The 23,376-nt window shown below is 39.9% G+C and overlaps 2 pseudogenes; both read right to left on the bottom strand.

The window, feature by feature from the left end:
- Positions 1-5,430: 5,430 nt before the first annotated feature.
- Positions 5,431-6,639, bottom strand: LOC107522250 (small nuclear ribonucleoprotein E-like; annotated as a pseudogene).
- Positions 6,640-9,269: 2,630 nt separating this feature from the next.
- LOC103109197 (large ribosomal subunit protein uL23-like) lies at positions 9,270-9,899 on the bottom strand (annotated as a pseudogene).
- Positions 9,900-23,376: the final 13,477 nt, after the last annotated feature.

The raw sequence follows: 23,376 nt of genomic DNA on the forward strand, positions 1-23,376 counted from the left end.
AGTTTGATTATTTCTTTTTACTAGAGCATTGCTAAACTCTGGCTTTTCCCTGAAGTTTTGAAAGTTAATTTCAGGTATATAATTTTATCCACAAATATCCAGCACATCTCTTCAAAAAATAAAGACTTTTGGATAGGTGGTAGTGTACTGGTTAAGTACACATGTTACAGTGTGCAAGGATCTGGGCTCAAGCACCCCATCTCCACCTGCACCAAGGAATCTTCTTGAGCAGTGAAGCATGTCTACAGGTGTCTCTTTTTATCTCTCTCTCTATCTCCCCCTTCCTTCTTGATTTCTCTCTGTCTCTACCCAATAAATAAATTAGATATTAAAAATAAAATAATATAACCAGTTCTTAGTTAAAAGATGATGCTACTTCCTGGGATGGTGAAATAGTTCAGTTGGATATTGTGTTGCTTTGCCATGTGAGCAGCCCAAATTCAAATCTAGTCCGCCATGTATTAGAGGAAGCTTCAGTGTGGCCTCTTTTGCTCTCTCTCTGAAAAACCAAAACATGAAAATGAAAAAAGACTTTAATTCTCTCCACATCAACCTAGGTGTATTACTAGATGTAATGCTAGATGTATTTGGATGAAACTAATGTTTAAAAAGAAAATATAACTACAATGTCACTTTAAGACTGAAAGCAAACAATTTTTCAATATCATCAAATATCTTGCCATTTATACAGTTCTCTAATATCCTCTTAAATGCAACACAGACTTGCAAAGTATGAGTTTAAAACACTTTAAAATCTAATCTCAGAAATATTCAGGACATATTTAATATTTCTAGAAAAAGAAAAAAGATAAAGAAAGAGCAGAAAAAAGAAAGAAGGAAAAATGAAATGTAGAAAAAGACTTTATACAGCAAGAAATAAAAAGTTCAACATCCAGGAACCTGGATAGGGGCTATAGAAAAGAAAGTATCCTTTCTGAAGAAGATATAAACTCTCGCACTCAATAATAAAATTCAAGTGGAAAGGAAGGTACGGGGCTGGAGAGCAATGGAGCAGGTTGTGACAAATTCCCATCACCCCAATTCTATTCCTAAAACTAAAATCTGAGCAGAAATGTATATGTTGTAAAAAGGGAGAGAGAGTTAAGGGAGCTGCTCTCCTTGGCCACACAGAGAAGCTTGTTTGAGTTCTAGTGGATGCAGTCATATAGGAATTCATTGTCCATAATAACAACCCTGGGGTGGATTCTTAACTTATTAACTAACAGAATTTGTGTCCTGCCAAACCTAGAACCGAAGAGTATCTGTACATTCATTGTCAATACCTACACCATTTACCCAACTACATATTAGAACCAAACCCTACCCACAGCAGGGAACACCTAGACTTGAGCTTCTAGTCAATACCTAAGTTTAAAAATAGAGCTGTGGATTAGGTCCTCAAAGAACATCAAACACAATGAGAAGACAGAAAAAAATTACCAGAACTGTGGGAGACTGGACCTGGGGCCTTGAAGCCTCAAGCATCTGTGTCTGTTTGCTTACCGTTATGCTGTCTACCCCACCTCGCCCCTTTAAAAGTATACGAACATAAAAAAAAAAAAAATTACCAGAACTATTGGACCAAGACAGTAATCAAAGAAAACACCAAATTCAATAGAGCTATATAAACTCCCTGAAAGGACATCAAACTATGCCCCTGAGGATGCTCACCTAAATGAGAAGTCCAACAGAAGAAAACTTCAGGAAAGTTATAGTGAATGAGAGAAAGAATACAATCACAGACAGAGAATGCAGTTAACTGACTGAGCTAAAAATGCAATAGAGCGTCTGTCCATCGACAGGAAGATAGAATTCAAGGATCAAAGTAGTGATCTGGGAATAAGATAGAGGAAATAATTAAGAGTACCCAGAAAATAGGAATTAATATAAATATCACAAATATAGGAATGTTATGGGGCAGTATCAAGAAAAACAACATGTGCATCATAGATGGAAGATAATGGTACTATAGGTGGTGGATGTGGAGAAGCATTAAATTTTGAAAAGGTGAGAAATTGTATTTCTAAAGCATTTATCATTTTGTAAACCAAGTTTATCTTAAAAATAGATTATACATATATATAATAAAGGTAAGCTAAGTGAAACAGACATATCATCTGGTACAAAGGCTAAACAGAGGTTGTCCAAACAAGGAGAAAACAAAGAGGAAAGGAGGATGAAAAAACAAATGTAATAGTGCTCAGTGTTTAGAATGAATAGAAGAATGGGTCTTTCAACTAACTCTTTAAGTTCCAGAAACCTTTGGTAAATGAATTCAGTTTAAGCTTTCCAAGTTTTATTTAATAGAGGCAAGCCTAAACCAAATGGAAATTAAATTGAACTTTTACTTCAGGAGGAATAAAAACTAAAAACGTGTGTGTGTGTGTGTGTGTGTGTGTGTGTGTGTGTGTGTGTGTGATTTTAACTTGCAGAAAGATAGTGTTTTGATACATGTGGCCTACACCTTTATTTTATTTTATTTTATTTTATTTTATTTTATTTTATCTTTGCCTCCAGGGTTATGATGCCTGCTCCTGGAGGCCATTTTTCCCATTTTGTTTCCCTTGTTGTTGATATTATTACTACTGTCATTGTTGTTGGATAGGACAGAGAGAAATCGAGAGAGGAGAGGAAGACAGAGGAGGGAGAGAAAGACAGACACCTCCAGACCTGCTTCACTGCTTGTGAAGAGACACTCCCCCCCCCCCAGGTAGGGAACCGGGGGCTCGGACTGGGATCCTTACACCTGTCCTTGCACTTTGCTCCATGTGCTCTTAACCCGCTGTGCCACCGCCCGACCTCCAGACACCTTTATTCTTAATCACTTGATGCTTTGTTTTTTTTACATTAGGTACTGGAAGTATGAGTTTGACCTCTCCAAAGTTGGCCAGCCTCTTGGAGGATAAAAATATATTCAATCATATGATGCTCCTGGAAAAGTACTTTAACACCTGAAAATGGCAAATATATTAGTTCCAAATTCTCATTTCTTGGGTTAGTCATTTTCCTTATTTCTTTATGATGCCAAACTAGCAGGAAATGTAGGTGATAATGATGAATAAGAGAGTTTAACACATAATATAGTACTCACTGAATTTTAATAAAAGCCCTTAAGTACCTGCAAATGTTCTCAATCTATGGATGATGACACCAAAAATCACACAACTACTAAGTGAAAAAAATCAAAAGATTAACTCAGGTGTCATTCATTGGAGCCTCTAAGACTAAACTCTGTATGACCCTGCAACCCTCTCTCAGTATTAAAAAAAAAAAAATTAAAGACCCTCAAGAATATGGTCAAGAAGTGACATTTCCTTGAACACTTAACTGTGCACTTTTTTAAATTTCAGCTCCCAGTTTCAACAGAATCTTAAGCCACATTGATGCCCTCCTATTGTTTTTTTAAACTACAATAAGCTTTGTATTATCAAACTTCTTTTTCAAGCTACAAGTATAAAATTTGACCTGGTATTCATAACCAGGGTTCCTGTAATTCCAAGTCAGAGTTATAAGAGAAAATTATGAGACAATAGTTGATAATATTTTTTAAAAATCATATTTACAGGATATTTTTTCAAGTGACTTACTATGATGTCTATTCACAGGAAGAAAACATTTGAAAAGACAAGTACATAAAGAAGTTATCCTCCAGTGAACAGAACAAAGCCCATTAATGACAATGATGTGAACATTCAAGGAATTATTAAAAGAGCCTTTCACTTTGAGGGAAAATTAATTTACTCAGAATTTAGTACAATTGTTGAAATAAAAAATTAGGGAGACAAGGCAGCAGACCTTGTGGCCAAAGTTTACCCTAAAGCAATAGTAGTTTTTGAAGGAGACAGATTTCTGCTTTTCTCTTTTATATTTTGTCAAAAAGCACTGCAGGCATATACATTAATGGCTTTTCCCATTCCCATTTCTTGAGTAGCACAGTTTTTTTCCCCTCTGTCAGAAGTTAACATAATTAATAGGTTTTATCTATATATGTTTTTTAACTCCTGTTTCCTAAAATTTAAGGGGAAAGCATTTTATTTAATGAAGTTCTAGAATGACTTTTTTAATAGTTAAACACAGTACCTTGCAAAACAGAAATGTTTATTAGAGACAATTGCCTTGAGGCAGAGAAAATTTTTCTCTGACCACACAATAAGAAGCTATATTTGACTAGGAAAGTAGCTAGTTCCAGTTCTATAGTTATTTCACTTCCCAAATTAACCAACAAACCATTCCCTGACATACTTTATTAGAACAGACTTTCCTTTAATTTAAGAAAATATGTATATAAACCCCCTCTCTTGTAGACTTGAAAATTAAACAAGTAACAATATTGGAAATCAAAAAAGATGAAAAGAGAAATCACTTGTTAGATATCAGAGACATGTCTATGGCCATACCACCCCTGAACATGTCTGATCTGTCTGATATCAGAGATATTAGGGACCTTCTTTTTTTTTTTCCTCCAGGGTTATTGCTCCTGGAGGCTATTTTTTCCCTTTTGTTGCCCTTGTTGTTTTATCATTGTTATTATTGTTGTTGTTGTTGTTATTGCTGTCATTGTTGTAGGACAACACAGAGAGAAATCAAGAGAGGAGGGGAAGACAGAGAGGGGGAGAGAAAGACACCTGCAGACCTGCTTCAACACTGTGAAGCAATGCCCCTGCAGGTGGGGGTAGGGGGCCTTGCTCTTCGCACCATGTGTGCTTAACCCACGGTGCTACCACCCAGCACCTGGGAGGTTCTAATTTAATATAGTTTTCCTTTTTAGGGATAAATTTTCATTTTTCTTTGTCAAATACAGGAAATACAACCCTACCCTATAAAAACGTAGGGCTAGGAGATGACTCACCAAGTAGGGCCTGGGGTTTGAACCCCAGTCCCATGACACTAGTGAAAGTTCTATGAATGATGGAGTGGTTCTGTGGTGTCTCTCTGTGTCTCTCTTTAATATATGATATTAAAAGAATGAAAATGTCAGTCTGGAATGTGTGAAGTCCTTGTGCCCGAGGGGGGGGTTGTTTTGTTTTATTTTTTACCAGAATATAAGGTATGTTTTATTTATTTTTCAAGTTCCAATTTAAATAGCACTTAGCATATAGTATTGACAATATTTTGTTTACCAGTCTGTGTCTACGCAACTTTGCATATAACAATAAATGTTCAATAATTATTCAACAGAATTCTAATAAGTATTAACCTGAGATGTTGGGGGGTGAGATTGTTTGCAGAATTTAACTAAGAAATAGACAATCACTGGGGAAGAAACTAAAATCCACAAAAGTAAGAAAAGCAGGTGATTCAGTGACCCGGTGATAGCACACCTGGCTGGGCACACACGTTGCAATGCACAAGGACCCAGGTTCAAGCTCCTGGTCCCCACCTGCAAGGGGAAAGCTGTAAGTGGTGAAGCAGTATTGCGGGTGTCTCTCTGTCTCCCTCCCTCTCTGTCACCCCCTTCCCTCTCACTTTCTGGCTGGCTCTATCCAATAAATAAATATTTAAAAATCTTAAAAAAAAAAAAAAAAAGAAAGAAAGAAAAGAAAAAAAATTAAAAAGAAAAGCAGGTGATTCTTCAACTAGTATACAAGCATTCTCCCTAACAATTCCCCAACTGTGTGGTTATTTTCAGGCTACAAATCTCACAAAGTATCCCTCCTGTTAACTCTTAAAATAGCTCATTTTAAATGTACTTTTAAGACACTTTATTCTTTGCCTTTACTCAAAAAGAATTCACAAGCACGGTGACGTGATGAGAACACAAAGTAAATATTGACGTTAAACTGTCCCAGGAATAGTGGTTCGAAACTCTAGTGCTCTAGCATCACAATCAGCACTGATGAGAAGACATACAGCAGGGTAATAAACCACCCCCCCTTTTTTTTTTGGTGAAGTCTCCCTTTCTCTGCCACACACTATCGGAAGAATTTCCTGCCAGGTAAAACTCTCATTTTTTGTCTTAGAAATATGCCAGTCAAGTCTGTAAAAAGCAGATGCCCTGGGCAACAGCTTGAAACAACTTGAAACTAAATACAACTTGAAAATAAATACCAACAACTAATCACATCATTGGTGCAAAATGTCTCTTACTGCGTAGACAGAAACTATATGAATTTTTAAATAAAGACTCACACAGCATTTATTGTCATTTCTTAAATAGCATGAGGACACCCAAAACAATATGAACAAATATTTCAGAGGCACAGTCCCAACTTAGTACCTAAAAAAAAAAAGAGAAAGAAAGGAAGAAAGAAAGAAAGAAAGAAAGAAAAGAAAAGAAAAGAAAAGAAAAGAAAAGAAAAGAAAAGAAAAGAAAAACAAAAATGCATTGCTTTCTCGACAATATCTAACTTTATCCATGATTTTTAGTTGGAGATACTCTGGAGCAGAGTAACATTATCTCTTTTTAACATGGTCTGACCCAGTTGCTTTCTTAACTTTGTTTTAGGACGAATCTCCTGCACCATCTAACACGAGATTCACAAACTCCTCAGAACCAATGATACAGCCCTCTATCTGCATATTCACTTGCTCTTAACACCACACCTGAATCCAAGATCTATTTTGCAAGTGTCTGAAGATGAGATTGATAAGCTGTACCATTACCTTCTGTACTTTTGGGCCCTGGAGAGGGATAACCATGGTGGAAGTGCACAAAAACAGCCCTCAGCCCACAGGCCTGAGGCATAAATCAGAAGCCCACTTCCTCTACCATCATCCTGTCTTTTTTTTTTTTAACTACTTATTTTAACTCTATCAATTTAAATGGTGATTTATGTAGCTTTCAGGGATAATTCTCCTCTAAGAGGCAAGTCCATTTCCTTTAAATGAGTTGTACTAACATTCTCCCCCTCCTTAAACTATAGTAGTAAGTTCTCTTTTTTTTTTTTAATTTATTTCTTTATTGGGGAATTAATGTTTTACATTCAACAGTAAATACAATAGTTTGTACATGCATAACATTCCCCAGTTTCCCATTTAACAATACAACCCCCACTATGTCATTTATCATCCTTCATGGACCTGTATTCTCCCCACCCACCCACCCCAGAGTCTTTTACTTGGGTGCAATACGCCAATTCCATTTCAGGTTCTCTTTTTAATATTTTATTTATTTTATTTTAATGAGAAAGACACAGGCAGAAAGACCAGAGCACTGTTCAGCTCTAGCTTATGATGGTACTGGGGCTTAAACCTGAGAGCCCAAGTCATTAAAGTCTTGCAGAACCATTACGCTGTCTCCACAGCCCTGTTTAATGTTCTCGTTAGACTGTAAACACTCCATAAACTCAAAAAAAAAAAAAAAAGGTGGTACTTGATATGCATAAGATTTGAATTTCTCCTTGGGGGATAAGTCAATTGAGATGAGAACTGACTGATTTTCCAAGTTACAGGAGTCTACACAAAGAGCAAAGATGATACTCTCAAGACATAGCACTAGAGGCTGGGGGGTAGTCATGTTAGAATGTGCATGAACCTGGGTTCAAGCCCCTGGACCCCACCTGTAGGGGAGAAGCTTCATGAACAGTGAAGCAGAGATTCAACTGTTATCTCTCTTTCCACTTCCCCCACCTCATTTCTGTCTATTAGGAAAAAAAGAAATGGGGGGATGGTGTGAATAGGCTCCAGTAGCAGTGGAGTTGTAGTACAGGCACCAAGCCCAAACATAATCCTGGTGGTAATAATAACAATAATAATGAGCACAGCAGTGGCCTTCTGGGCTCCCCTTCCAAAAAAAAAAAAAAAAAAAAAAAAACATCTGAAAGGGAATCCATCAAGGAGAGTATGAACCCTAATAGGATACCCTATGCACAGTGAATTAAGTGCTAACCTTTTTTATGTCACTGTATCTTGAATGGAAAATACTCTTACAGGCATATTTAGCATTGTTGTCTTTAAAACTTTCCTGTAGTCCTTCATGCCACAATAGGACCAAATGTATCTATCAAACATGTGTGCCTCTTGCTTCCAGCTGAAAATCTTTTCTTTAGAACTTTAGTGACTTTCATGCTTCAAAGTATTTTATTGCAGGCAAACTGTACTTCCTCTAGAATTAGCCCAACCATAATTTCATACCTGAATATAACTCCAATTCCTTAAATTCATTCAGTGTAAGTGATTTGAACGACTTAATTACCTATACCACATAGCCATTATCTTTATTAGGCAACTGTTCTTCAAGGACATGGACAATATCTTGGTCATCTTTCAATTCTTAGCTCTAAGTCCAATACCTGATATATTACACATCCAATTATAGTTTATTGAAGAAGTAGGAAGAGGAGGAAGAGGAAGTGGAGGAAGGTACTTTCATTGTGAATACCTGGTAACACTAACTAAATACATCAGAAGCTATTACAGTAAAAACAATAACAGAGAAAAGGAATAAAGGAAATGTTCCCCTCCCCCACCCCCATTTAAGCAAACAGTACTATACAAAATTGTAATGAAGCTATTTTGACTTAGAAGCCTTATTTAGGGTGTGTGTGTGTGTGTGTGTGTGTGTGTGTGTGTGTGTGTGTGTTGCCATAAGGGTAATCACCTGAGCTCAGTACCTATAAGATGAATCCACAAGTCCTTTTTTTTTCCTCTCTCTCTTTTTGTTTTTCTTTTTCTTTCTTTTTTTTTTTTCTTATAGAAAAAGGGATAAATAAGGAGAGAGTAGGAAAGGAAAAAAAGAAGATATTTTAGCTCTGCTCCACTATCCATGAAACATCCCCCTTGCAAGATGGGAACTGGGGGGCTTGAACTTGTGCATCCTACCAGGTGCACCACTGCCCAGCTCCACTACTCACGGCTTTAGCCTAAAGACTTCTGGCTTCATGGTGTCCTGAGCTTTTGTAAATTTCACATTTGGACTTGCCTTTCCAGGCTGGACTTTATGCCCTGTTTTTTTCTTACTCCTCTACCCTCAACTCCACCATTCTAGTATCTCTATCATTTTAGCTAACTGCTTCCTGCTGGAAAGTAAAAACCTTTTTTGCTTGGATATATAAAGCATCCTGTTTTGCAAGTAGGTTCTGTAAATTTCCATGCTCTGACATGCCTCATTAATATAGGTTTCCTGTTAAATGAGGAGGATGTGTATATAAAAAACCCCTTTTATAGACTTGAAATATGAATTAATGTATTAAAAGCTCAGAGAAGACCTGTACTAAAAAAAAAATGTTGATTTTGTTTAATCCAGTACTTCCCAAAATCATTTAACAATGAGCCCTATGCTTTTTTTTCTTTAGTAGGGAAAAGTTTTATTTAGTATTAGGCAGCTGGACTCAGTTTAGATGATCCCAATTTTGTTGGCAACATCTAAGGCATCATAGTCAGTAGCTAACCAAACATATGCCTTCTTCTCTCCCTCAGGTTGGATCAGGGTGTTGACCTTGACCACATCAATGTCATAGAATTTCTTTACAGCCTGTTTTATCTGGTGCTTATTGGCCTTGACATCCACAATGAAAACAAGTGTGTTATTGTCTTCTGTCTTCTTCATGGCTGATTCTATGGCTAGGGATAACTTGATGATGGCATAGTGGTCAAGCTTGTTTCTCCTGTGGGCGCTCTTCTGAGGATACTTGGACTGTCTTCAGAGCTGCAGTGCAGTGTCTTGGGCCAGCGCAAGGTAAGTGACTTGCATCTTCTTTTTCTTATGACTGTGGACGCCTTTCAGCACTGCTTTTTTGGCCTTCAAAGCTTTGGCTTTAGCTTTGGCTTTGGGAGGGGAAAGGGCTTCCTTCTTTGATTTCAGCACCATCTTCGTAGAAAGAGAGCCCTATTCTTAATACCACTTCTTAATGTCCTATTGGACCTCTGTCTCACAGAAATTACACCAGAAAGCTCCAGATAAGGACTATTGGCTTGAAGTTACATATTTGGTTCACAATATGTGTTTCATTTTATTTTTTTTATTTTAATATATTTATTTATAAAATGGAAACATTGATAGGATAAGAGAGGAATAGGTGTTTTCTGAAGACTTTTTTAGCCCAAAGAAAGATGTACTTTGGTAGGAATTTCAAATGTTTACCTGCTTTAAGAATATATTTTATATATCAACACAAGATAAAAAGGAAGAAAGAAAGAACCAGAGCATCACTCTGGTACATGGAATTCCAGAGATCAGACTTTGGACCTCATGCTTCCAAGTCCAGTGTCCTACTTCCTACATCACCTCCCTAGCCCCAAATGTTTACTTCTAATAAAACTTCTGCATAAACAGCCTCTGGGGAACAAGCACTATGCCAGAGTGGAGGAACTTCTTTTTTCTCTTAACGAAGTTTTTAGAGAAACCAGATGTCTTTTCAATGAAATGTTCTGACATGAAGTATAAAGGGGCTAAGGAACTGTTATTCCCCTAGCCCTGGGTAATGTATTTTTACTATAAACTGACATGGTCTGGCCAAAAAATAAGAATGAACAGCTAGGGTTTTGGGCAGTGGAGCATCTGGTTGAGTGAACCATGAACAAGGACCAGGTTCAAGCCCTGGGTCCCCACCTACACAGTAAAAGTTTCAAGAAAAGTAAAGTAGTGCTTCAGCTTCCTCTCTCTCTCTCTCTCTCTCTCTCTCTCTCTCTCTCTCTCTCACTTTTTATCTCCTTTCCACCTTGATCTGTCTCTTTTTCTAATAAAATAGTATTATTTTACAAAGAACAAGTAACTAGTCTGTATACAGTATATGTGAAGGAAGGCTGTTGGAGGAAGGAGGACATGTTGGAGGGTGGGGCCCACTCTCCCAGAGAGTCCAGGATGCTGTTTCCATAAGGTCCAAGCGGACTGACCCCCAACTCTCCCTTCGGGTTGAGAGGAGGGCAGGTTCCCCTGACCTCATGAACTAATGATGGATGGCTTCTCCAGAATGGGGGCTACCTTTCTGCACATGCCGCTTCTCTCCCTTTAAAACAAAGGCCATGAATTACTGTACATTGTGTTTGGCCTAACTTGAAAGCCACTACATATGTTCTTGCTCAAGTACCCACCTCTCTTCCCCTCACCCTGAGGTGTCCGGGGAACTATGCATTGTGAAGCTTGTGATCAAACCTTGTATGGTAATTCTTCACTTGTGATCAAATAGTTTGTAGGTCAAAATGCATCTATATGCATTGTGTTGTGCTGTATTTAGGTTAATGATTACCTTGACCTTCTACCTGGGTAATGGGTATATGTACTTGCTTTCTCTCTCAATAAAGGAGTTACCCACCTTTCTGAGGCCGCTCCCAGAGTTGAATGAGTCTGAGATTCTCTGTGTGCACATGGCCCCCAACTTGCAGAGTTACCCCAGGACTCCCTAAGGAGCCGCTCTGACCCTTATCCCCAGTGGCCAGGTAGGGATGTGTGTGTGTGTGTGTGTGTGTGTGTGTGTGTGTGTGTGTGTGTGTGTGTGTGTGTGTGTGTTTAGACAAAAAGGTCAACAGGTCTTTTTCTCCTCATGTGCTATTTTATGTGTTAACAGTTTGGTACAAGACTGTAAGATTGGGGCCAGGTGGTGGTGCACCTGGTTAAGTGCTCACATCACAGTACACAAGGACCCAGGTTCAAGCCCCTGGTCCCCACCTGCAGGGGGAAAGCTTCATGAGTGGTGAAGCAGGGCTGCAGGTATCTCTCTGTCTCGCTCCCTCTGTATCTCCCCCTTCCCTCTCAATGTCACTCTGTCTCTATCCAATAATAAATAAATAAATAAACAAACAAAAATATTTTTTAAAAAAGACTGTAAGATCACACCCACCACCAAAGTTCTATATCCCCGCCCTCCCACTTCCCAAAGACAACCACCATAGTTCTCATAAGTCTTACAATTTATTTGCTTCTATTTTGTTTGTTGTTGACATATCATTTAGATGACTTTTCTTGCACAAAGTGCAATGTCTAGACTGGCTTCATTTTAAATTAAAGCCAGATAAATTATTTCTCCTAAAGTCTTTATCTTGACTTTTTCTCTTCCGTTATTTTCCCAATAGCAGTGGTGATACCTGATCAACACAGAAAACTTGGCGAACACAAAAGAGCTTCTTTCTCTTTGCTTCTTGTTGCCCCCTGAAGCCCTCATAAGGACACAAGGAAGGTCTGGGGCCTCGACAATCTCTTCTGCATCTCATCTGTCATGAAACAGACAGCTGTCTGAAGCTGAACAGTTTGCACATCTGCTTTTTCAGAGAAAACCTAACAGGAGCACCGGCCTCTGTTGTTGTTTTTCCTAAACTTTTCCAGTGCTTTCTTCTTATGTAAATGTCTAAGTCCTCCACCCCATTTCATGCTTTATTATTCCCAAATAGCAAATGCATTAGGCCCTTTGATTCATCTGTGGAGAATGCATTTTGAAGCAAAGCTTAATACTCTAAAATGGTTAGTTCATGGGGTTTTAATTTTAGGAATATCAGAAAAGCATTAATTCATACTCTTCAATTGGCACACACACACACACAAAAAAAAAAAAACTCAAGGGATCTCCTTATGGAAAATCTGCCCCTCCCCTCCTCTCCTCAGAAGTATGCAGGAGGCTAAATGCAAATCTGAGACATCACAAAACTTGTATGCTACCCACTGGCTTCCTAGAGAGTCTGTCTGGGCCAAAGTGTCAGAGAAAACTGTCTCCATAAGGAAAGCGAGTCCTTAAAATCTTACGATCATCAACCAGCAGAACCTCATCCCACCTCTGAGTCTTTCAAAATGTTCCCTTAATGACCCACTTTTAGTTCTTTGTTGAAGGACAGAGCCTGAAAGCCTCTATATTATTTTTATCTTCTGCATTACTCAGACCACCCTACACAGTTGTCCTTTGATGTATGTGAAAAATAGGACTGTTACATCCATATAACAGGAATACCAACTTGAAATAGATGATGAAGATTTATAGACATTACTAATGATAATTTTATGACTATGATTAACAACACCTCACTTCTTTCTCTATCTGCAGAAGTATCACTTTTGAGTAAGTGATTTTTATGTGACAAGTATTTTCATATTAAAAGAATTATTAGAAAGTAATTATTGTTACCAAAGTAAATGATAAATTCCTGAAGGAATACAAAAGCTCTTTAAAATTAAATTCTACTGAAAAAAATATCTTAATAAAGACTAAAGAAAGGAGGGACAAGCAAAGCAAATGTTTTAAGAAACTAAGATACTATACACCTTTCAATTTAAAACAGCCTCTATTTTAGAGGTCTTTCAGTTTTGTTTTTCACTCAGTGAACTGCCTCACCTTACTATAATTACAGAAACAGTGTTCCATAGACATTTCCAGGCTGGCTAAATTTTAGGATTGGAATCTGCCTTTTAGAACTCCCTCTAAATTGGTCTAAATAGTGGCAATTTTTAAATCCTTGTTCATTATCTTTGGCATACTGTGCTCTGATTTTGAATCCCATTGCTAGTAACTGCCTCCTACTTTGATCTCATAACCTTGAACTGAGTCCTGATTCTGCATCCAGCACCTGCTTTGTTCTGCCCTGAAACCCATGACTCTTCAGGCTTGTCTCTGAATATCTGAAAAAGGGGGACACAAGCACTTGGTTTCACTTTTGTTTCAGGCTTCTTCCTAAAGATCCATATGATTCCTAATCTGAGATGCTCCATTGATCTTTGAGGATACCTACCTCTTTTTTTTTTATCATCTAGAAATGTTGCTAAATCAAACTACTACTTATTCATATCTCCATCCTCTCTAGATCTCAAGGTCTGTTTACCTATATGCCCTGCATGAACACTGCGAAACAGTTTTTTTTTTTTTTGCTACCATGGTTGTCACTGGGATTCACTGCAAATCCACCACTCTCTAAGGCCATCCCCATCTCTCTCTTTCTCTCTCTCTCTCTCTCTTTCTTTATTTCTCTCTCTTTTTCTTTATTTCTCTCTTTCTGTCTCTCCCTCTATTTATTTATTTGATAGGACAGAGAGAAATTTATAGGAGGGGGGAAATAGAGACAGAGAGAAAGAGACACCTGCATATATATGTGCTTCACCTCTGAAGAAGCTTCCCTCTTACAGGTGGGGAGCTAGGTCCTTATGCATGGTCACATGTGCACTCAACCATGCTCTCCAACAACAGTTTTTTAAATTGATTTAATTATGAATGACAATTCCATTGGATAAGAGGGGTATAATTTCACAATTCCCACCACCAGAGTTCTGCATCACATCCCCTCCACTGGAAGCTTTCCTATTCTTTTTGTTTTATTTTTTATAAAAAGGAAACACTGACAAAACCATAGGATAAGAGGGATACAACTCCACACAGTTCCCACCACCAGAACTCCATATCCCATCCCCTCCCTTGATAGCTTTCCTAGTCTTTAACCCTCTGGAAGTATGGATCCAAGGTCATTGTGGGATGCAGAAGGTGAAAGGTCTGAGTTCTGTAATTGCTTCCCCGCTGAACATGGTCGTTGACAGGTCGATCCATACTCCCAACCTGCCTCTCTCTTTCCCTAGTGGAGAAGGGCTCTGGGGAAGTGGAGCTCCAGGACATATTGATGGGGTTGTCTGTCCAGAGAAGTCTGGTTGGCATCATGCTAGCATCTGGAACTTTGTGGCTGAAAAGAGAATTAACAAATAAAGCCAAACAAATTGTGGACTAATCATGAACCTAAAGGCTGGAGTAGTGCAGATGAAGAGTTAGGGGTGGGGTCTCCATTTTGTAGATAGCTAGTAGGCATATTTTAGTTATTTTCCAAAGGGCCCATAACTATACTAGTGTTTTTTTTTTTCCATAAGCCTGAAATCTGATATGTAGGTGTACCCAAGTTATTGTCTGGGGAGAGGATGTCATGGCTGGAAAAAGGACCAGAAAGCTGGATCACAGAAGAAAGTAGCTCCCAAATATGGGAAAGGTGTGTAAATATTGTTGACTGTAAACCCCATCGATTTGATGTGATCTGGGGTCCATATTCAGATTAGGAGCCTATGTGACTTCTGCATCCCTGTAGATCTGAGCTCACATTCTGTAGTCATAAGTAAGAACATTCCGTTCCAAGCTGCCCCAATATCAGGACCCATCTTCCTCAGGTGTGGCATAGAGTATGTTGTCCATCCTCCATTTAGAGGATGGAACATTCTCTACCATTGTTGATCCAAGTTGAGGGCAAGGTCCTATGGGGTCCACAAAGGGGTCTATTGTGTTGTTCCTGATACAGATGACTGGTAACATTGGAGAGAGGGATGTATTCGAAGTCTAGGCCCATCATGTCTGTTTGGGAATCTCAGGACTCCCCAACTAGGGCCCCACCTGATGGGGTGGCCTAATAGTGACTAAAGAGTCATCATTAAAGTATGCCAGTCTCTTGCCCTTATTCAACTTTTGCAGTCCTTGCTTTGCTAAGGTTAGCTTTGGAGTGAGTGAGATAACTGTAATAGGAAGTAGGTGAGGAGGGTATCTAAGTCTAAGTAGACACTATTTCATTATGAACTTTATGGTGTCTTTTTAGGTCTTTCTACTTGCTTGCTACATATAGCAGACTATTATGCACTTTTGCTTTCAGGTATATATTTTGCCCTAGTTTATACATACTTGTGAACATATGCTCTATCTCACAGGACCTGGTCTATATCTAGGTTTTGGGACTTTGTTAGGAAGTGAACCATCTGGAATGGAATTAGAGAATACTATGAAAGGAAAGGTCTCACCCCAGTAATGAGGGTGAAGGGTTGGCGTTCCATGCCTGACGTCTCTGGACACAGTCTGAAGTGAAGTATGCTGAGGTGGTACTCATTGAATTGATTAGGTTGGGATCAGCGGATGCAATATTATTTGGTATGAATTGAAAGAAGCATACAGGGAAGTGAGCCCCACCCTAGAGGTTCTAGGACTGGGGGAAATATAGGCTCTATAGTGGAATCAGGAGGTTTCTGCTGTCTTAGGGTTTAATAAGGCAATTATTGCTATAATCACATTATTTGGCAATTGGGTTAACTTTGAAATATCCCTTTGTTAGGATTTACTGTATCATACATAACATCACCATAATTTATGTCCTTTGACATTATTTGTATATATCTGTGCCATTGGTTGCTTCTATTCTCCCTAGTCTAAGCTTTTAAGAGATCCAACGTATTGAAGACTCAGCCTATGGTCTGTGCATTAAAAAGTTTGAGACGTTCAATCAATTTTCCCCTCTCATATTAATTAGTGATTTATATGACTACAAATTAATAGGAGTGTACATAAATACCGTTCCCACCACCAAAAAACTGTGTCCCATCCTCCACCCCCACCCCATGAAGCCAAACATCCACCCTCACCCTCAACCCAGGATTTTTACTTTGGTGCCCTACTCCAGACTTAGTCAGATCCTGCTTTTAGTTTCCCTTTCTGTTCTTCTTTCTCATCTTCTGTTTATGAGTGGGATCATCCCATACTTGTCTTTATCTTTCTGACTTAGCTCACTTAACATATTTCCTTCTAGCTCCATCCAAGATGGGTCAGAGAAGGTGGGTTCATTGTTCTTAATAGCTGCATAGTAGTCCATTGTATATCTATACTATAGCTTCCTCAGCCACTCATCTGTTGTTGGGCACCTGGGTTGGGAAGCTTTCCTATTCTTTATCTTTCTGGGAGCATGGATCTGGGATCCTTATGAGGTGCAGAAGTTGGAAGGTCTGGCTTCTGTAATTGCTTCTCTGCTGTTCTTGGACATTAGTACGTCAATCCATGCTGCCAGCAACAGATTTTTTAAAAAAATATCTTTACTTATTGGATAGAGACAGCCAGAAATCAAGAGGATGGGGGAGATAGAGAGGGAGAGAGAGACACCTGAAATACTGCTTTACCACTCATGAAGCTGCAGATAGGGACTGGAGGCTCTAACCTGGGTCCTTGCACATTGTAACATGTGTGCTTACCCGGGTGCACCACCACACAGCCCCCAACAGCAGATTTTTAAGATCCTCTCTGCCCTGCCTAGCCAGGATCCTGGCTACCCACCAACCTGCAAGTCTTAACACTATTTTTTTATTCTTTATGGGAGATTAATGTTTTACATTCTACAGTAAATACAATAGTTTGTACATGCATAACATTTTTCAGTTTTCCACATAACAATACAACCCCCACTAGGTCCTCTGTCATCCTTTTTGGACCTGTACTCCCCCCCCCCCACCCCAGAGCCTTTGACTTTAATGCAATACGCCAACTCCAGTTCACACTAATTTCTTAAGATTATGTTTTCCCTATATATTAACTTGTTAATTTTAGGTTTTTAGTTTTACATAGAAAAAATCAAAAGCTGTCATTTTTATTTAACCTCAGAATTTAAGCAGTTGATACTAACACAAAATAGGGCAGTGATCTGTCCTTTTTCTCCAGAAAATAAATCTTTTTTAAAAATTTATTTATTTATTCCCTTTTGTTGCCTTTGTCATTTTATTGTTGTAGTTTTTAATGTCATTGTATAGAACAGAGAGAAATGGAGAGAGGAGAGGAAGACAAAGAGGGGGAGAAAAGATAGACACCTGCAGACCTGCTTCACCACTTGTGAAGTGACCACCCTGCAGGGGGGGAGCCGGGCTTGAACCATGATGCCTGAGCCGGTCCTTGTACTTCGTGCCATGCTTAACCTGCTGCGCTACCGCCTGACTTCCTACAAAATAAATCTTAAAAAATAAAACAATAGCTCACTGGCTACTACACTGCTTTGCTATGTGCATGACCCATGTTTAAACCTGGTCCCCAACAAATTGAAAGGCTCTCTAGTGCTACAAGCGGATCTCTCTCCCTCTCCCTCTCCCTCTCCCTCTCCCTCTCCCTCTCCCTCTCCCTCTCCCTCTCCCTCTCCCTCTCCCTCTCCCTCTCCCTCCCCCTCCCCCCTCCCCCTCCCCCTCCCCCTCCCCTTCCCCCTCTCCCTCTCCCTCTCTCTCCTTCCCTCTCTCTTCTCCTCTCTCCTCAACCCTCCCGCTCCCATCTTTATCTGAAATAGTCACTCTGGAGCTGTGAAGTTCCAGATATGACCAAAATAAAGTCAATAAATAGAAACGCAATATTTACTTTAAAATGTCCGAATCCAGGGCAGGGTGGGAAGGTGGTCAGGAGTTAAGTGCACTTCGCGTGAAGTGCAGATGCTGGCTCAAACCCCCCGCTCCACACCTGCAAAGGAGTCACCTCACAAGCGGTGAAGCAGGTCTGCAGGTGTCTATCCTTCTCTCTCTATCTCTGTCTTCCCCTACTCTCTCGATTTCTCTCTATTCTATCCAACAACAACAACAGCAAGGGCAGCAACAACAAAATGGAAAAAATGGCCACCAGGAGCCGTGGATTCGTAGTGCAGGCACCCAGCCCCAGTGACAACCCTGAAGTCAAAAAAAAAAAAAAGTCAGAATCCCAGCATCAAGGAGAAATCTTTTTCCCCTCTCCTTCACAAGTGATTTAAGAAAGTCTTGAAAAAAAAAAAAAAACCACAAGATTTCAGGGGTATAGTTTCACATTTGTACATGGTAAGTATAAGTCATCCCATCTTCTACCCCTCCACCAAAGTTCTGTGTCCACACCCCCAAGCACCTCAATTTTCATTAAGTCCAAGAGTGAGCTTTGTTACTTCTTTTTCTTTCTTTGCAAGGTCATTTATCTTAGTCATAATATTCCATAAATGAGTGAACCCATCTGCTAGTTGTCTTTCACCTCTCATTTCACTTTGCATAATCACTTTGTTCCAAATGATGGAATATTGCCTTTTCTGCTTGCAAAGTTGTCTTGCTTTGAATGTATATCCCACAATTTCTTGATCTAGTCATCTTTTATTGGCATTTAGGTTGCTTCTGTACCTTATTTATTGTGCACCTATGAAAATAGTTGTATGGGCTAACACAATAGCTCACCTGGATAGTGTGTTGCTTTGCCATGTGTGTTACCTAATTGCAAGCCTAACTCCCATTGCATTCAAGAAAGCTTTGGTACTATGGTGTCTTTTATTTTATCTCTATTTATTTTTTTAATTTACTTATTTATTCATTTATTAGAGACAGAGACATTGAGAGGGGTAAGGGATATATATATGGGGAGAGAGACAGATCTGCAGCCCTGCTTCACTACTTGTGAAGCTTCCCCCCCGCAGTTGGGGACCAGGGACTTGAATCCAGGTCCTTGCATACTACAGAGTGTGTGCTTAACCAGGAGTGTAACCTGGACACCTCTCTATCTCTATTGCTCTGCCTTTCTTCCTCTCTATCCAAAAAGAAAAAGAGAAAAATAAGGATGGAAGGAAATAAAGAAGGAATATAATAAAATAGTGGTATATATATCTTTTCTTTCTTTCTTTTTTTTATTTAAGAAAGGATAAATTAACAAAACCATAGGGTAGGAGGGGTACAACTCCACATAATTCCCACCACCCAATCTCCATAACCCACCCCTTCCCCTGACAGCTTTCCCATTCTCTACCCCTCTGGGAGCATGGACCCAGGGTCATTGTGGGTTGCAGAAGGTGGAAGGTCTGGCTTCTGTAATTGCTTCCCAGCTGAACATGGACATTTGACTGGTCAGTCCATACTCCCAGTCTGCCTCTCTCTTTCCCTAGTAGGGTGGGTCTCTGGGGAAGCGGAGCTCCAGGACACACTGGTGGGGTCTTCAGTCCAGGGAAGCTTGGCCAGCATCCTGATGACATCTGGAACCTGGTGACTGAAAAGAGAGTTAACATACAAAGCCAAACAAATTATTGAGCAATCATGGACCCAAAGCTTGGAATAGTGGAGAGAAAGTGTTAGGGGGATACTCACTGCAAACTCTAGTGTACTTCTGCTTTCAGGTATATATTTTGCAGTAGTTTATGGATACGTGTGAACATATGCTCTCTCTCACAGAAACTGGTGTATATCTAGGTTTTGGGACTTTGTTAGAAAGTGAACCACCTGAGATGGAATTAGAGTATACTATGAAAGGAAAGGTCTCACCTGAGTAATGAAGCCGAAGGGTTGTCATTCCACACGTGAAGTCTCTGGACACAGTCTGAAGTGAAGCATGTGGAGGTGGCCATCGTTGTGTTGATTAGGTTGTGATCGGCAGATGCAATATTATTTGATATGGATTGGGAGAGGCATACGGGAAAGTGGGCCCTATCCAAGGGTTCCAGGACTGGGGGAAGTAGAGGCTCTATAGTGAAGATGTGAGGTTCCTGCTGTTTTAGGGTTCCAAAAGACAATCGATAGTTAATGTTATCATCACATTATTTGTTAATTGGGTTAACTTTGAAAAGAGTCCTTTTGTTATGGTTTGCTGTACAGTATCCAGTATCTTGTATATAGCTGTGCTATTGGTTGCTTCTGATCTACTTGGTCTAGGCTTTTGAGAGCGTCCGCATATCAAATACACAGCCTATATATTAAAAAGACTTCTTCTTCTTCTAGCGTTTGCCCTTCTTCCATAGCCAGTCAACAGCATCAGGTTGAGCCTGATGTAAAGTTTCGAGACCTCCTTTGAATCTGGAGAGGTGGCAGTCGTTGACTATGTAGGTCATAGTCTGTCTGGAGCCGCAGGGGCAGTTCGGGTCGTCTCTGGCTCCCCAGCGATGGAACATAGCCGTGCACCGGCCATGGCCTGTTCCATAGCGATTGAGGAGGGCCCAGTCATAACGTGCTAGGTCAAAGCCGGGTTGACGCTTTCAGGGTTCTATGATGAGGTGTTTGTTCTTTAACTCAGCTGACTGCCAACTCTGTTTCCAAGATACTGGAACAGAGAAGTTCAGTGTAGGCGTAGGGGACCAGATTGGATGACGAGACGTCAAGCGTTGGACAGGGTGGGTGAAGATATCCCCGTATATTGGCAGGTCCGGTTGAGCGTAGACGTGGGAAATGAACTTAGGTGATGCCACATCCCGACGAATATCTGGCGGGGCGATGTTGCTAAGAACTGGCAGCCATGGAACCGGGGTGGAACGGATGGTTCCAGAAATGATCCTCATGGAGGAATATAATTTGGAATCGACCAAGTGGACATGGGGGCTACGGAACCATACTGGGGCACAGTATTCTGCAGTGGAATAGCATAATGCCAGAGATGATGATCGTAGTGTGGAAGCGCTCGCGCCCCATGAGGAGCTGGCCAGTCTTGCAATGATGTGATTCCTCGCGCCCACCTTTGCTGCAGTTTTTATGAGATGTTCGTGAAATGACAGAGTGCGATCGAGAGTAAAGCCAAGATAGACTGGCTGGGCTTCATGCCGGATTCTCGTATCACTAAGCTGCACATTAAGCTCACGCGAGGCCGAGGCATGGTGTAGATGGAAAACAGATGATACCGTTTTTGCAGTGCTAGGGATTAGTCGCCATTTTTTTACAGTAATCAGATATCAGAGACATGTCTTTCGTGAGTGTTTCCTCAAGGATGTCGAACTTGGATGCCTGAGTTGCACAGCAGATGTCATCGGCGTAGATGAACTTCCTTGAAGAAGTTTCTGGGAGGTCGTTGATGTAAATATTAAATAGCGTAGGAGCCAGAACAGAGCCCTGGGGGAGGCCACTTAAGACAAGTCTCCATCTGCTAGACTTGTCACCCAGATGCACCCGGAATCTTCTGTTTTGGAGAAGAAACGATATAATGTTGGCCACCCATGGAGGCAGGCATCTTGAGATCTTGACTAGGAGACCACGATGCCAGACTTAAAAAGACTTAGTTTGTGTTTTAAAAAACTTCGAAACATACAATTAATTTTCCCCCTCTTGTATTAATTAACTAGTGATTTATATGACTACATTTTACTAGGAGTGTACATAAACACCATTCCCACCACCAAAAGACTTTTCAAGTTACTTCCCAAATGAGTCAGATAACAACAAGAATTATCATTTCTACTTTTTTTTTAGCTTTAAGACTGTATTTTATTGTTGTTTTGTTTAATTTTGTTTTTCCCAGAGCATTGCTCAGCAAATCAGCCCTTCAAGTTAGTGCTTCCATATCCTTTGGACATATACCTAGGAGCCGTGTTGCTGGCTCATAAGGTATTTTCATTTTCATTTGTTTAAGGACTCACCAAACTGTATTTCACACAATCTGCATCAGTTTGTATTCTCACCAACAGGTATCAGGGTCCTTTTCTCTCCACACTAACAATTTCTATCAAGGAGAGGGTACTTAGCATTCTCTCCATTAATGACAGACAAGACAACAAACATGTGAGACTCCTAAATCATCCATCCATTCAGTGAATATTGACTGAGTAACTCTTGCACTGTAGGCACTGCATCACTGTGGCTGCCATGGGAGAGTGACAGAGGAGGAACCAGAAGGGCCACACTGAAGAGGAAAGTCATTGAGAGTCTCAAATGGGTTAGCTACTTGGGATGAGATGAGAGAGGGGGAGATGAGACCTTGAATCAGAGAAGTACTATGTACCACTTACACACATATGTACTAAGATGTTACCTAAGTAAGATTTCCTCACTAACACATATTACTCTGAGTTCTCCCTCTTGATTTCTCTCTTTGTCCACCCAGTGCAGTACACACACCTTATACGTTTGCTTATTTCTTATACGTTTGCTTATTTCTGAAACTTTGCCATATTCATGATTAGAACATCACTACATTTGATGAAAACATCATTAATATATATCATGCCCCCTCCAACCCTCAACTATTCAAAATGACCTAAAGTAGCCAGTTCAACTGCTATATTTTTCAAACCAAGTCATGTGTCATTGAGTAATTCTGAGACTTCCAGTCTTGTGCACATTTCCTCTTTTGCCAAGATATGGTCAAAAAATGAATCTTATATCTTGGTCACTTGGAAAGTCAGGCAGTAGGTCAAAAGTCCATTAATTCAAAGCATTCATTTTAACACAAAGTTTAAAAGTAACAATGACATATAAAATGTACATAAATAATTAGTACCAGCATAGTCTAGTGTGTTAAATAATGGGCTTCAGAATAGGGTGCTTGGGGGTCACATTAAGTACATTACTTCCCTGGAGACTGGATTTGTTCATCTGTGAATAAAGATTGCTGCTTGGGAGATGGCCTGGCAGTAACTCTACAGGTCAAGCTCTGGTACCACATGTGCTCTGGTGGGTCTCTCTCTCTCTCTCTCTCTCTCTCACACACACACACACAATAATGAATAAATCTTAAAAATTTGTAAAATCTGAAGTGTATACCTTGTTTATGGCTTGTGAAGATGAGAAATAACACATGTAAACTATTTAAAAAGCATCCAATAGATCGTGATTGTCACCACTCATCCTGCTGTACCTCTGGAAAATCTACAGTAAATTTCTCCTTTTTCAAGTGCTTTTATTGACCTCCACTCTCCACACTCTTTTCATGGATGAAATATGGCACAGGACAGACATTAAGAGGGAGGCCCGCTGGCACTGGCATTGATTCACGGCTGAGGAAGGGAGGAAGGGTGAGCCTGAGAAAGTGCTGTGCATTGTGGCATCTCAGGGACTGGGATTCCACCTGC

Source organism: Erinaceus europaeus, chromosome 14 (assembly GCF_950295315.1).
Source record: "Erinaceus europaeus chromosome 14, mEriEur2.1, whole genome shotgun sequence".
NCBI classification, from domain to species: domain Eukaryota; kingdom Metazoa; phylum Chordata; class Mammalia; order Eulipotyphla; family Erinaceidae; genus Erinaceus; species Erinaceus europaeus.